Raw genomic sequence first — 13,220 nt, forward strand, 5'->3', positions numbered from 1 at the left:
ACCGCCACAGAGGTCTGGCTACGAGCGTCATCCTGAATTCTCTGTCATCTGAGCCTGTGTGTTTGTATATTGAGTTGGACTTTTCATTTTCATGCATTCATAATGGATCTCTCATTGCCATGCCAACTGGCCCAGCCCCCACTTTCACACCAGTACCAGTGCTTTTGTTTTCCCTCCTGCCACACCAGTCTGTTTGATGAATGCATTTTGTGTAGTGTAGTGTATGAACGTGACAAACAGGCCACGTTACCAACAATATACTATATACAAGTATTTCTCATCTAAGGTGACATTTTGGTGTGATCGTGTCCTCCTCAGAATGCTGTCAGTCATTTTGTTTTCTGGGATTTGGTATTTTTGGGTAGTTATGATTGTTTGGATAGTTAGCCCGTTGGACTTGGTAAATGTAATGGTTAGGTAGGTATGTGGTTAAGTGCCATATCAAACAGCTAAACCACTGTATTGTATTCCGCCCCAGGTTTCCATGCAGAGCCGATCAACATCAACCGTGATTGTCCAGCCTAGCTGACTGCAGCAGCGTTCTCTCTCATGGGTAGGTGGGAGCCAACCCAGACAGAGAACAGAACAAGTGGAATGAATGAAGAGGAATAGAAAGGTCATGGAACATTGGTCTATTTCAATGGTGATGTGGACCGACCATGCTGATGTTTACAGGTCAAAGGCACGATAAATGTCCCGCCCTCACACAGAACACACACAACACAAGATTGAATCAGTGTGGATCCCTGAACACACATCAAATCAAATCATTTCAAATGTTATTGGTCACATACACGTGTTTAGCAGATGTTATTGCGGGTGTAGCGGAATGCTTGTGTTTCTAGCTCCGACAGCGCGGTAATATCTAACAAGTAATATCTAACAATACACACAATACACACAAATCTAAAGTAAAGGAATTGGAATTAAGAATATATAAATATTGGACGAGCAATGTCAGAGCGACACAGACCAAGATACAGTAGAATAGAATACAGTATATACATACGAGATGAGTAATGCAAAATATGTAAACATTATGTCAGGACCCGGTGCGAGAAACAGTCACTAATAATCGTCAGAACCCAGAAGATGAGGCAGACACAGCAGTACTAGAGATGGTGGTTTAATAAAAGAACAAAATCTTCAGGCAAAGAAACTAAATCCACAATGTCCAAAAATAAAGCCAAGAGGCACAAAATGGAAATCCTCCAAAATACAAAAGAAACTCCACAAAGTGGTAAAAAACAGCAGGGAAAAACAAACCTCAAAAGACTACTCAAATAATACACAAGAACTAAACCAGAGAACCTCTGGAAAATCCAACAAGAGAAATATCTGTATAAAACAAGGCTTGGGCTGGGTGCTAACTTACAAACACTGAGCAAGGAACTGAGGAACACACAGGGTTTAAATACTAACAAGGGAATGACCTACAGGTGCAAACAATAATTAGAGCAAGAAAAACAAAAGGTACAAAAAAGGTGCAATGGGGACATCTAGTGACCAAAACCCGAACAGTCTTGGCCAAAACCTGACAGAATCCCCCTCCTAGGAACGGCTCCTGACGTTCCTACCAGCCTTCTCAGGGTGGAGGGTCCTGAACTGACGAATGAGGTCAGGGTCCAGTATGTCCTTGGCAGGAACCCAGGAGCGCTCCTCGGGACCGTAGCCTTCCCAGTCCACCAGATACTGCCAGGACCGCTGCACCCGGCGGGAATCCAGTATCCGGTGGACGGTATAAGCCGACTGGCCACCGATGACACGGGGCGGAGGGGGAGGTCTGCCTGCCGGGATAAGGGGAGAAAAAACAACAGGTTTTAATAAAGAAATGTGAAATGTTGGATTGATCTTAAGGGATCTGGGTAAGTGCAGGCGAAAAGTAACGGGATTGACTCTCCTGGCAATCTTAAAGGGACCGATGAACCTCTGGGACAGCTTGCGAGACTCCAACCGTAGTGGTAAGTTCTTAGTTGAGAGCCATACTCTCTGGCCGGGGTACAGGGTAGGACCGGGACGGCGACGTCTGTTGGCTTGTCGTTGGTACTGCTGAGAGGAACGCAGAAGATTAAGACGTGCCTTCTTCCACGTAAGCCGACAGCGTCTGATGAACCTCGAGGCTGAAGGCACTCTGACTTCTGCCTCCTGGTCCGGGAACAATAGAGGCGCATAGCCAAACTGACACTCATGCGGGGATATACCAGTGGAGGAGGAGCACAAGGTGTTGTGCGCGTACTCGGCCCAAACAATGAAGGATGACCATGTGGACGGGTTGTTGGAAACCATGCATCTGAGGGTGGTTTCCAGCTCCTGATTCATCCTCTCAGTTTGGCCATTGGACTCCGGATGGTACCCTGAAGATAAACTGGCCGTGGCCCCTATGAGTTGGCAGAAGGCCTTCCAAAACCTTGAGGCGAACTGGGGACCTCTGTCGGAGACCATATCTTGCGGAATCCCAAAGACTCGGAACACATGGTTAATCACCAACTCAGCTGTTTCCTTGGCAGAAGGTAATTTGGTCAAGGGAACAAACCTGGCCGCCTTAGAAAACCTGTCGATGATGACTAGGATCGTAGTATTACCATGGGACGGAGGAAGGCCAGTAATAAAGTCCAACGAGATATGGGACCAGGGTCGGTGGGGAATAGATAGAGGGTGAAGGAGTCCTTGAGGGCGGAGGTGAGAAGATTTGCCCTGGCAGCACACGGAACAGGCCTTGACGAAAGTGGCAACGTCTTCTTTTATGGTGGGCCACCAGAACTTACGCTGGATGAACTCCAAGGTGCGACCTACGCCCGGGTGACAGGTGAGGCGAGAGGAGTGCCCCCACAGAAGGACTTGGGACCTTGCTGCCTTGGGAACAAACAACCGATTAGCAGGACCTCCTCCAGGGCCCGGTTCGATGGCTTGAGCTTGTTTCACGGAATCCTCCACTTGCCACGAGATCGGAGCCACGATCTTAGCGGCCGGAAGGACAGTCATGTCAGTATCTTCTCGAATGGCAGGAGAGTAGATTCGTGACAAGGCGTCCGGTTTGAGATTCTTCGACCCGGGTCTATAGGTGAGGATAAACTGAAATCGGCTGAAGAAAAGAGACCATCGAGCTTGTCTGGAGTTCAACCGCTTCGCCTGCTGGATATACTCCAGATTTTTGTGGTCCGTAAGCACTTGAAACGGTTGAGAAGCCCCCTCGAGCCAGTGTCTCCATTCCTTCAATGCCATCTTAACCGCTAGGAGTTCACGATCCCCCACATCGTAATTCCTCTCGGCCGGGGTAAGCCGGTGAGAGAAGAAGGCGCAAGGATGAAGCTTCTTGTCTTCACCCCTCTGAGACAGGACAGCTCCAACCCCAACCTCTGATGCGTCTACCTCCACCACAAAAGGTTCATCCGCCGTTGGTAGTGTCAGGATGGGAGCAGAGAGGATGTGCTGCTTGAGTCCTTGGAAGGCCGTCTCAGCTTCTCTTCCCCACAGAAACCTTGTGTTGCCACCCTTGGTTACAGCTGAGAGAGGGGCTGCCACCGAGCTGAAGTTCTTGATGAACTTGCGGTAAAAGTTGGTGAAGCCCAGGAAACGCTGAACTTCCTTAACGGACTTGGGGGTGGGCCAATCCGCTACCGCCCCTACCTTCTTGGGGTCCATCTGGACTCGACCGGGTTCCACTATAAATCCCAGGAATTGTACTCGAGAGGAATGGAATTCACACTTTTCCGGCTTAACGTACAAATGGCTGTCTAGGAGGCGTTTGAGCACTTGTCTGACATGCTTAGTGTGTTCTTGAAGGGAGCTCGAAAAGATTAGGATGTCATCCAAGTAAACAAACACGAAGATGTTAAGCATATCCCTAAGCACATCGTTTATGAGCGCTTGGAACACAGCCGGGGCGTTGGTCAGGCCGAAGGGCATCACCGAGTATTCGTAGTGACCAGTAGGCGTGTTGAAAGCGGTCTTCCACTCGTCCCCGGGTTTGATCCGCACAAGATGGTATGCGTTCCGCAGGTCAAGCTTAGTGAAGACAACTGCTTCCTGGAGCAGCTCAAAGGCTGTGGCCATAAGGGGTAGCGGTTACGGACGGTTATGGCATTGAGTCCCCGGTAGTCAATGCAAGGTCGTAATCCACCGTCTTTCTTGGCCACAAAGAAAAACCCTGCTCCCGCCGGCGAGGTAGATGGACGCATGAGGCCTGCTGCCAGAGCGTCCTTGATGTAGGTATCCATAGCAGCTCGTTCGGGAGGAGAAAGGGAAAAGATCCGACCCCTGGGAGGGCAGGTCCCCGGAAACAGGTCGATGGTGCAATCGTAAGGTCTATGGGGTGGTAGTTTGGTGGCCCTCTGTTTGCTAAATACCAGTTTGAGGTCATGGTAACACTCGGGAACTCGGGACAGGTCGATGGATTCTAGAGACTCGGAAGGGGAACTCTGGGAACTCGGGAAGATACAAGTGGCTTGGCACGTAGGACCCCACTGCTTGATAGTGCCCACAGACCAGTCGATGTGAGGGTTATGGCTGTGAAGCCAGGGATAACCAAGGACGAGAGGGAACTCGGAACAGGAGATCAGATGAAAGTTCATCACTTCCTGGTGTTGGGAAACTGAAAGTCGCAAGGGGGTAGTGGCACGAGTGACAAGTCCAGATCCCAAAGGGCTTCTATCCAACGTAGTAACCCTTATGGGGTCACTTAGAGGTTCAGAAGGAACGCCATTCTCCTTCGCCCAGACCCCATCCATGAAGTTACCTGCGGCTCCAGAGTCTACCAAAGCTTGAAGAGAAAACTCGTGGTCGTCCCAGGAAAGGGTAACTGGAATGAGCAGGCGGGAGTTGGATGGATGGGAGGAGGTTATGTTTCCCGTTACAGTCCTCCCAGGCCTGCACGGGAGAGTGCGTTTCCCTGGAGCCCGGGACACGTGGAGCGGAAATGGCCCGGTTTGCCGCAATATAGACAGCATCGCTCCCTCATCCGGCGGTCTCTCAGCCTGGGAGATGCGTCCAACCTGCATGGGTTCTGGTGGAGCCAGCGAGGATAAAGGTGGAGACTCGGAGCTGGAACCGATAGGAGCTAGGGTGAGCGGTCTACGGTTGAGTTCTCTCTCTCTCAGACGCTGGTCTATGCGTGAAGCCAACTTGATAAGGGACTCGAGGTTGTCCGGTGGTTCCCGAGTGGCCAGTTCATCTTGGATGGTGTCAGAAAGACCCTTCAAAAAACACACTGTGAGCGCCTCGTCGTTCCAGCCACTTGCTGCTGCCACAGTGCGGAACTGGATGGCATAGTCCGTCACGCTGCGCCGACCTTGGCGGAGAGTCAGGAGCTGTTTGGCTGAGTCAGGGCCGTTGGTAGGACCTTGAAACACTCGCTTGAATTCTTCAGCAAAGGTAGAGTAGCTGGCACAGCAGGGACTTTGGGCATCCCACACAGCAGTAGCCCAGGCTAGGGCTTTTTCCGACAGCAGGGTGATGATATATGCTATCTTGGACTGGTCGGTGGGAAACGACGATGGTTGCAGCTCAAAGGAGAGAGAACATTGCGTGAAAAACCCCTTACAAACACTCGGATCCCCTGAGAACCGTTGGGGAGGCGGCAGACGAGGTTCAGCCAGGGGGTTAACTGCCAGGGGCACTTGAATCGGATGAACTGGAGCAGAAGCGGTTGCCGGGGAAAGTCGATCCGAAATCTGCTTTATGGAAGTCAGCATCTCTGACAGAAGTTGAGAATGTCTAGCCATTAAGGCCTCTTGCTGAACCAGAGCAGCTTCGTGGCGTTGGACAGTCCCCTCGTGGTGGGACAGCATGGAAAAAAAATCCTGGGTACTGGCTGCCTCTGGGTTCATTATAATGGCTCAGTGTTTCTGTCAGGACCCGGTGCGAGAAACAGTCACTAATAATCGTCAGAACCCAGAAGATGAGGCAGACACAGCAGTACTAGAGATGGTGGTTTAATAAAAGAACAAAATCTTCAGGCAAAGAAACTAAATCCACAATGTCCAAAAATAAAGCCAAGAGGCACAAAATGGAAATCCTCCAAAATACAAAAGAAACTCCACAAAGTGGTAAAAAACAGCAGGGAAAAACAAACCTCAAAAGACTACTCAAATAATACACAAGAACTAAACCAGAGAACCTCTGGAAAATCCAACACGAGAAATATCTGTATAAAACAAGGCTTGGGCTGGGGCTGGGTGCTAACTTACAAACACTGAGCAAGGAACTGAGGAACACACAGGGTTTAAATACTAACAAGGGAATGACCTACAGGTGCAAACAATAATTAGAGCAAGAAAAAACAAAAGGTACAAAAAAGGTGCAATGGGGACATCTAGTGACCAAAACCCGAACAGTCTTGGCCAAAACCTGACACATTATTAAAGTGACTAGTGTTAAAATGATTAAAGTGGCCAATGATTTCAAGTCTATGTATATAGGGCAGCAGCCTCTAATGTGCTAGTGATGGCTATTTAACAGTCTGATGCCCTTGAGATAGAAGCTGTTTGTTTCTGAGTGTTTCCAGCTATTATTGTGGAGTTTGAATGATCACACCATGGGCTAAGCATTACATTTGCAGACAGTATGTGTGTAATGGTTCATTGTACATGTAGTGCAGATGCCTGTCTAGGTGCATCAACTAAAGCTGTAGCTTGGCAATGTAAAATAAAACCTTGACAACAGAAAATGTGATTTACGGACACGCGCACAAACACAAACGGGTTACCTCCCTATTACCTTTGTGTAAACCAATGTGTTTTTGCAGTGTTGGACAGAAGATTTTGAGCTGGAGTGGGTGAGTGCTTGTGCTGCTGCTGTGTGGATCATTATCGCAATACGCTGTGTAGGTGTGTGTGTGTGTTTGGTGTCATTGTGTGTGTGTGTAGCAGAAGCTGTCTGTATATGTGTGTGTGTGGTTGTGTGTGAATGTGTAATTGTGGTTGTGTGTGTTTAGTTGAATTGTGTGTGTGTCTACTTTATATATCCACTGCATGACCAAAGGTATGTGGACACCTGCTCATCAAGCATCTCATTGCAAAATCATGGGCATTAATATGGAGTTGGTCTCCCCTTTGCTGCTATAACAGCCTCCACTCTTCTGGGAAGGCTTTCCACTAGATGTTGGAACATTGCTGCAGGGACTTGCTTTCATTCAACCACAAGAGAATTAGTGAGGTCGGGCACTGATGTTGGGCGATTAGGCCTGGCTCGCAGTCCAAAGCGGTTTGATGGGGTTGAGGTCAGGGCTCTGTGCAGGCCAGTCAAGTTCTTACACACCGATCTCAACAAACCATTTCTGTATGGACCTCGCTTTTTGCACGGGGGCATTGGCATGCTGAAACAGGAAAGGGCCTTCCCCAAACTGTTGCCACAAAGTTGGAAGCACAGAATCATCTAGAATGTCATTGTATGCTGCAGCGTTAAGATTTCCCTTCACTGGAACTAAGGGGCTCGAACCATGAAAAACAGCCCCAGACTATTATTCCTCCTCCACCAAACTTTACAGTTGGCACTATGCATTGGAGCAGGAAGTGTTCTCCTGGCATCCACCAAACTCAGATTCGTCTGTCGGACTGGTTTCCTCTGCTCCAGAGAACGCGTTTCCACTACTCCAGAGTCCAATTGCGTCGAGCTTTACACCACTCCAGCCAATGCTTGGCATTGCGCATGATGATCTTAGGTTTGTGTGCGGCTGTTCGACCATGAAAACCCATTTTCATGAAGCTCCTGACTAACAGTTATTGTGCTGATGTCGCTTCTAGAGGCAGTTTATAACTCAGTAGTGAGTGTTGCAGTCGAGGACAGACAATTTTTAAGTGCTTTAGCCCTCGGCTTGTGTGGCCTACCACTTCGCGGCTGAGCCGTTGTTGCTCTTAGACAATTTCCGCTTCAAAATAACAGCACTTACAGTTGACGGGGGCAGTTCTAGCATGGCAGAAATTTGACGAACTGACTTGTTGGAAAGGTGGCATCCTATGACGGTGCCACGTTGAAAGTCACTGAGCTCTTCGGTAAGGCCATTCTACTGCCATTGTTTGTCTATGGAGATCGCATTGCTGTGTGCTCGATTTTATACACCTGTCAGCAACGGGTGTGGCTGAAATAGCCAAATCCACTCATTTGAAGGGGTGTCCACATACTTTTGTTCATATATAGTGTGTGTGTGTGTGTGTGTGTGTGTGTGTGTGTGTGTGTGTTTGTGTGTGTGTGTGTATATCGCATGTCTATAATGTGGGGGAGGTTGTGCTACTGCTCCAGCAGCATCATCTTTAACTCTTCTCCTTCTCTTTTCCTTCCCCACGGTGAGGACAGTAAACAGGGATTGATTGGGTTGGGCTCCAGCCTTCCTCTGGAGCTGGCCCTGAGGGTCAGAGGTGACAGTTCTGGTACTGGGGACAGAGGCATGACAAATAAGAACTAGACGAACCTCGTAAATCCACTGTGTCGCACCGGGGCCAAGCAGTCGAGAGCTCGAGACGCTGTCCCACTCCACACCACACCATTAAAAATGACAAATGGGGCTTTGGTTGACTCTGACTCGAGAGTCGCTGTACGTTGCCATTATGTTTTCAAACGGGTTTTGCTGTGTTGTACTAGTGTAGTTCATTAGACGCATCTCAGAGGGAAAGGGAAGTTGTTAGCTGTCAAGTCTTTTTAAAATGTTTGTTTTGTTTGATAAAGGGTAGGAGTGAGGATAAGGGGGGATGAAGGGAGGGAGGGAGGATGGAGGGAGGGCCAAATTCAAGATATAGGGGGATGGAGTTGGAAGGCAGGTTGAAGTAGGATGAAGCAGGCTTTCCCTGGAAGACCCAGACTGGCAGGCTAAAGCATCACCACTGTTTCAGCTCTACCACAGCCTTTCAACTCCCGGGGGAGTGTGCTGCCTAAACTGGAGCTGTCATCGGGCCTGAATTCTATCCTGGTGTTACCCAAGCATGGTGACCTGAAGCCCTGGTCTGATGTCACAGAAATGTAAAGAACCCGAACCCGAAAAAAAGGCAGATTTCTAGAAGACATTAGGCCCTATATTGATTTTAAAAAACCCAGCTACAATAAATGCAGCCTCAGGATATGTGGTTTCCAGTTTGCATAAAGTCCAGTGAAGTTCTTTGAGGGCCGTCGTGGTACCGGCTTGAGGGGGAATATACACGGCTGTGACTATAACCGAAGAGAATTCTCTTGGGAGGTAATATGGTCCGCATTTGATTGTGAGGTATTCTAGTTCGGGTGAACAAAAGGACTTGAGTTCCTGTATGTTATCACAATTACAGTGAAACAGAGTATGTTACAATCCCTGATGTCTCAATTGTATTATCCAGAGACTGAACATTAGCCAGTAATATACTCGGAAGCAGTGGGTGGTGTGCGTGCCTTCTTAGTCGGACTAGAAGTCCACTCCGAGTACCTCTTTTCCTCCAGCAGTGTTTTGGATCAGTCTCTGGAATCAGTTCAATTGCCCTGAGGGATACGAACAAAGGATACAATTCGGGAAAGTCGTATTCCTGGTCGTAATGCTGGTAATAATGATGAGTTACCGCAGCTCTGATATCCAAAAGCTTTCCCGGCTGTATGGAATAGCACAAAACAATTCCTGGGCTAATACTGAAAGAAATAACACATAAAAAAACATAACACTGCAAAGTTTCCTAAGAGCTAGAAGCATGGCAGCCCTATCCGTTGCGCTATCCCAGTGCATTGTTCTCAACACCAGTTTAAACACTTCTTATGGCTGCAGGGGCAGTATTGAGCAGCTTGGATGAAAGGTGCCCGGAGGTGCCCATAGTAAACGGCCTGCTCCTCAGTCCCAGTTGCTAATATATGCATATTATTAGTATTGGATAGAAAACACTCTGAAGTTTCTAAAACTGTTTGAATGATGTCTGTGAGTATAACATAACTCATATGACAGGCAAAAACCTCAGAAGAAATCCAAACAGGAAGTGAGAAATCTGAGGTTGGTCGATTTTCAACCCAGCCCCTATTGAATACACAGTGGGATATGGATCTGTTTTCACTTCCTTCGGCTTCCACTAGATGTCAACAGTCTGTAGAACCTTGTCTGATGCCACTACTGTGTAGTGGGGCCGAAGGAGACAGGAATTAGTCAGGTCAGCCATGAGGTGACCATGCTCTGACCATGCGCGTTCACATGAGAGGGTGCTCTGTTCCATCGCACATCTGAAGTCAATGGTATTCTCCGGTTGGAACGTTATTCAAGATTTATGTTAAAAACATTCTAAAGATTGATTTAATACATCGTTTGGCATGTTTCTACTGACTGTTACGGAACTTTTTGACATTTTGTCTGCTTTTAGTGAACGTGCTTCCTGACTTTGGATTTGTTTACCAAACACGCTAACAAAAATAGCTATTTGGACATAAATGATGGACATTACCGAACAAAACGAATATTTCTTGTGGAAGTGGGAGTTCTGGGAGTGCATTCCGACGAAGATCAGCAAAGGTAAGTGAAGATTTATAATACTATTTCTGAGTTTTGTTGACTGCACAATTTGGCGGGTAACTGTATGGCTTCCTTTTGTGGCTGAACGCTGTTCTCAGATTATTGAATATTGTGCTTTTGCCGTAAAGCTTTTTGAAGTCTGACACAGCGGTTGCATTAACAAAGCAAATTTGAGAAAAACGCTACCAAAGCTCTATCAACACATTGACTGTAGTACTCACATGGCTAAAACACTCGACCACTGCTACTCCAACTACCGGGATGCCTTAAAGGCCCTCCCCCACCCTGCCTTCGGCAAATATGATCACAACTCCATTTTGCTCCTCCCTTCCTATAGGCAGAAACTCTAACAGGAAGTACCCATGCTAAGGACTATTCAACGCTGGTCTGACCAATCGGAATCCACGCTTCAAGATTGTTTTGATCACGCGGCCTGGGATATGTTCCGGGTAGCTTTTCGAGAACAACATAGACGAATACACTGATACGGTGACTGAGTTTATCAGGAAGTGTATAGGAGATGTTGTACCCACTGTGACTATTTAAACCTACCCTAACCAGAAACCGTGGATAGATGGCAGCATTCGCACAAAACTGAAAGTATGAACCATCGCATTTAATCATGGCAAGGTGACTGGGAATATGGCCGAATACACACAGTGTAGTTATTCCCTCCATAAGGCAATCAAACAGGCAAAACGTCAGTATAGAGACTAAGTGGAGTCGCAATTCAACGGCTCAGACTCGAGACATATGTGGCAGGGTCTACAGACAATCACAGACTACAAAGGGAAAACCGGCCACGTAGCGGACACCGACGTCTTGCTTCCGGACAAGCTAAACACCTTCTTCGGACGCTTTGAGGATAACACAATTCCAACGACACGGCCCGCTACCAAGGACTGTGGGCTCTCCTTCTCCGTGGTCGATGTGAGTAAGACATTTAAGGAAACAACACCTCCACTTTGCTGATCCTTAACACTGGGGCCCCACAAGGATGTGAGCTCAGCACGCCTCCAACTCAATAATCAAGTTTGCAGATGACACAACAGTAGGCCTGATTACCAACAATGATAAGACAGCCTACAGGGAGGAGGTGAGGGCCCTGGGAGTGTGGTGCCAGGAAAATAACCTCTCACCCAACATCAACAAAACAAAAGAGCTGATCCTGGACTTCAGGAAACAGCAGAAGGAGCACCACCCTATCCACATTGATGGGACAGCAGTGGAGAAGGTGGAAAGATTCAAGTTCCTCGGCGTACACATCACTGACAAACTGAAATGGCCCACCCACACAGACAGTGTGGTGAAGAAGGCACAACAGTGCTTCTTCAACCTCAGGAGGCTGAAGAAATTTGGCTTGGCACCTAAAACCCTCACACAATTTTACAGATGCACAATTGAGAGCATCCTGTCAGGCTGTATCACCGCCTGGTAGGGCAACTGCACAATCCGCAACCGCCGGGCTCTCCAGAGGGTGGTGCGGTCTGCCCAACGCATCACTGGGGGCAAACTACCTGCCCTCCAGTACACCTACAGCACCCGATGTCACAGGAAGGCCAAAAAGATAATTAAGGACAACAACCACCTGAGCCACTGCCTGTTCACCCCGCTATCATCCAGAAGACAAGGAAAGTACAGGTGCATCAAAGCTGGGACCGAGAGACTGCAAAACAGCTTCTATCTCAAGGGCATCAGACTGATAAATAGCCATCACTAGCACGTTAGAGGCTGCTGCCCTATATACATAGACTTGAAATCACTGGCCACTTTAATAATGTTTACATATTTTGCAGTACTCATCTCGTATGTATATACTGAATTCTATCCTATTCTACTGTATCTTAGTCTATGCCGCTGTGACATTGCTTGTCCAAATATTTATATATTCTTAATTCTATTCTTTTACATTAGATTTGTGTATTGTGTGTGTTGTTGTGAAATTGTTAGATATTACTTGTTTGATATGACTGCACTGTTAGAGCTAGAAACACAAACATTTCCTTACACCTACAATAACACCTGCTAAACACGTGTATGTGACAAATTAAATTTGATTTGATGCGACGAAGGCGGGTGGCAGCAGAGTGAGGAGACAAGAAAACAGCCCTTGTGTTAGAAACGCGAGGAAAGAGGAAAACTCTTAGTTATTATCAACTGAACAGCCAACTAAAGTAGGCTAATGCATTTGAAGGCATATACAGTATCAAATTGTTTCTTCTACTGAAACTCCCAAAGTCATATCCAACCGGTATAGTAAATTTAGAGCAATAGCCGTGTGTCAACTAGATGATAAATTCAGCACAGATTTTTATGTAAGATTTTATTTATTTGAAACAATACAAAACATACACATACAAATGACAATATGCAGACAGTCACAAACATCCACAACATCAACCCTGCCCAGATCCACCTGCTCACACCCACATCTCCAGTGCCAGCACCGTTTGGACTGGGACAGCGCCACCTCTCTGCCTTGAGACAAGCTGGGGAGCTCATCTTGATAAATCAATCAATGTTAGATTTTGGTTTTCACTGAATCTCTGCTTGGATATTTGGTAAGCCTACAATTAGGCTGGGAAAATGTTAGCTAAGTTGAGGTCAGTGCTCAGGATCATCTTTGTCTTAGTTTGCTCATGCTACATATTAGCACTGATCAGTACGTTTTGCTAGCATGTTACGTAGCTTAACAAGTGGATTTTTGCTCTTCACTCGAGTGCTGTCCTGTTCTACTGTCGACCAAAAGTAACTTGTCTGATAATCACTGTATATCTGC

This window comes from Salvelinus namaycush, chromosome 11 (assembly GCF_016432855.1).
Source record: "Salvelinus namaycush isolate Seneca chromosome 11, SaNama_1.0, whole genome shotgun sequence".
Taxonomy (NCBI): domain Eukaryota; kingdom Metazoa; phylum Chordata; class Actinopteri; order Salmoniformes; family Salmonidae; genus Salvelinus; species Salvelinus namaycush.